The sequence below is a fragment of the Suricata suricatta genome, chromosome 4 (assembly GCF_006229205.1).
Source record: "Suricata suricatta isolate VVHF042 chromosome 4, meerkat_22Aug2017_6uvM2_HiC, whole genome shotgun sequence".
NCBI classification, from domain to species: Eukaryota; Metazoa; Chordata; class Mammalia; order Carnivora; family Herpestidae; genus Suricata; species Suricata suricatta.
In genome coordinates this window covers 144,769,565-144,773,097 of record NC_043703.1, presented here as the reverse complement: position 1 = coordinate 144,773,097, position 3,533 = coordinate 144,769,565, and positions in this window count along the sequence as shown.

Here is a 3,533-nt window from a genome sequence, read left to right as displayed (position 1 = left end):
TGCGGGACTCCCCTCCCCGCGGGACTCACCTTCTCCGCTCCTACGTCTCCATCTCCCCTCTGCTTTTCGTTTCTTGCTCTTCATGGGACATATCTCCTTGTCTACGGCTTTGGCCAGGGTCACGTCCTGAAGCCGGAAAGAACTTTCCCTGGCCCTGCTGGCCCTCCCCTTCACCACTGTCTACCCCACCTGGGCCCTTTCCTCTCCCTGCTAAGTTTCCCCTGGCCCCAAGCCAGTGCTTGCATCCACAGTCTCCCCACCTTCTCTTGGGCCTGCAAGGGACCTCCGCCTTCTCCCTGTACTGCAGCTGCTCACCGCACACCGTTCTCATCGTTCTCATTCTCCTAAGTCACGACGGCCTTCTACTTGGGGGGGGGGGAGTCCCACTGCAGGTGCCGGGCCAGCCAGCCTTAAATTGACCTTGAGAGACGGGTACAGGCGAGGCACCACAGGCTCCCTCAGCTCGGGGCTGGAGCTCACAACCACCATGCCTCCCTGCTCTGATACACCCCCTTTGGTTGGGCCGTGCGTGTGCGGGTGCGTGCGCAGGGGAGGCCTCCCCCATGTTAGAAAAAAAGCCCACGGACCCAATCAAAGGAGGGATGCGGAGACTCAGGGCCCAGGAAAGAGAGGCTTTAATCAACATTCTTGTAAGAGCAGGGGATAGGCCCACTCGGGGCAGTTACAGCAGACAATTTATCCCCTAGCCTGAAGTCCTTCCCCTGGTTCCTCATTGGCTGAGGAACAGAAGTTACAACCTTACCCGGATGTGGCCTATGCTCTTAGGCACAAAGTAGTCTGATCAGAGCAAATGTACCTTCTTTGAGATGATACAGAGACTTCCAGTCCCTCCTCTGTTCTTTGGCTCAAGCTCATTGCAAAGCCCTCGCTAAACAGAGAGGGAAAGCAGAATCAAGAAGAGCAGTGTCTAAGGCTTTGGGACTCCATTGTGCGGGGGTGGGGATTGTAAATATTTACAATAGGTTGTAAACCTATTGTTAACTAGCACAGCTTTGATTTGGGATTTCTGAAGATGAATCATCCGCCTTGCTTCTAACAGCCCACCCTCAGCAGCTTCCCCTCTCAGCCTACCTGGCCGGCTGTGAGTGTCCCAAGGTCCCTCCTTTGTCCCTCTGCACTCACTCTCCCAGGCTTCAGCTGAAGGCTCTCTATAGATGGCCTTCAAATGCTCCCTCTGGCTCCCAGCACCTCCTAGTTCCAAATCCTTGAGGTTACAGCTCCTTGGCAGCTCAACTTCCTGGAACCGTGCAATATAGTCTCCAAACTAGACTCTTCCTCTTCCCCTCAAACCCGTCTCCATCTTGCAGCTTCTCCACTTCTGCCAGGGATGCTGGAATTCTCCGTCGTTTTGGGCTTTCGTACAAGCTGGACCCTTCCACAGGTCTGGCCAGTCACATATTCTGTCCATTCACAACCCAATGCAGCTCTTTCCGCCCATGAGTCCTGTCCCCATGCTTTAGTAAAACCACCCTTTTGCACTGAAGGCTGCTCAAGAATTCTTTCTTGGCCACTGTCACCGAACCCCAACACTTCAAACAGCATCAGTGGGTACCTGGGTCATGGGCAGAACTAGTACAGTGGGCTTACCACTGCACTTCCAACCTTAGCAGTGCCCAGCACTAGTCATCACCACCAGCTCTGCTGCTGGGTGCTGCCCAAGCAATGCGCCATCTTGCTGAAGAGTTCCTCCAGGGTCTCTCTGCTTTTATGCCACCAGTTTGTAGCTCAAAACATGGGGTGGATGTGCCTGATGGGCAGAATCTGGATCCCATGCTTGTGCCCCCCTGGCAAGGGAGCCTGGGAACCAGTTTGGGACTTTTGTTTTATATAGAGGTAGTCTGGTTCTGTTTCTCCTCATGCTGGGAAGGAATTTGGATGTTGAGACACCAAAATGATTGACAAATGGGCACCAGACTAGGAAACAGGTAAAATAAATGATGATACCTGAATAGAAGAAGTAAGATACTATTGTAAGGGGGCTGAAACTAAATCTACAACCTCTATTTTCCTAGCTGAACTTGATTCTTATCACAAGTGCCCATTCGGTGGGGGTGAGAGAAACAATAGTAAATTAACCTCTGAGAATTTATGGTTCCTCTCCTGTGGGGTGTATCTAAAATCTGGAGGCCGGGGTGCCTGGGTGGCTCAGTCAGTTGAGCATCTGACTTCGGTTCAGGTCATGATCTCACGGTTCGTGGGTTCAAGCCCCACGTCAGGCTCTGTGCTGACTGCTAGCTCAGAGCCTGGAGCCTGTTTCAGATTCTGTGTCTCCCTCTCTCTCTGCCCTTCCCCCTGTTCACACTCTGTCTCTCTCTGTCTCTCAAAAATAAATAAAATGTAAAAATAAATAAATAAAAATAAAAAAATCTGGAGGCTTCCATAGAGTAACTGCAAACACCCTCTGCTCTAGATTCTTTACGTCATGTGGGCGGTCTATCATCCCACCCAGTGGCTCGGGGGAGAGGGATTGGACACCCTTTCTTTCGTGTCCACAACAGCTGTGCCTGGCCCTTCTCACCCTCTCTGTTGCTCTACTCAGCCCAAGTCTGGAAATATTAATCCAACCTCCAGAGCATGAGCAAGACTTACTTAGGCTCCTATATTCTTCAAAATCTATCGATTATGCCTGAGTTCCATCTGCTCTCCCTGAGGGCTAGGCTTTAGAAACACTAAAGGCAGAAATTAACTCCTTTTCTCTGCTTTCTGCCTTCCCTGAAGCAGTAAATGCTGAATCCCCTAGCTGACTGCATGGAGAAAGAACCAAGGAAATGTGAAGAAATATCCCTCAGCCGACATTTCAGAATAGTACCCCTTCACACTCTGTACTTACTGATATCTTTTCCAGAAAGGTAAAATCAGCGGCGCCTGACTGGCTCAGTTGGTAGAGCATGTGACTCTTGATCTTAGGGTTGTAAATTCAAGCCCCACATTGGGTCTTTAAAACTAATTAGTTAATTAATAAAAATAAATAAATAACAACAAAATCTTTAAAATAAATAAATGAAATAAAAACAAAAATAAACAAAGTAATGAAAATATGACTTAAAAAGAAAGGCAAAATCATGCCACATATGAATATAAAATGAAGACATATTCAAATTTTTTTAACTCACTTATTACTGAGAGAATCAGCAAGATATAAAAATTAACAAGGAGAATCCAAATAACAAACACATCTATTGACATTGAGGTTGCTGATATGAATTTGCTAATAATAGAGGCAAGACTGGTCTCTTTGATTGGATGAAATTAATTGCATCTTTACTGGAGAAAATGTATTTACATGTCTGAAAACAGGAATCATTTACAACTACTATCGATTCTTTACATTACATTTTATCCTAGAGAGTTACACAATGATCAAAGATGGAAGGCACAGACATGATAGAGTTGAGTAAGCCCAGAAAGGTCCAAGCCTGGCTTCCATAGAAAAGGTATTCTATTAATTTCCTAGGGAGGTGCCTGGGTGGCTCATCGGTTAAGCGGCCGACTTCAGCTCAGGTCATGATCTC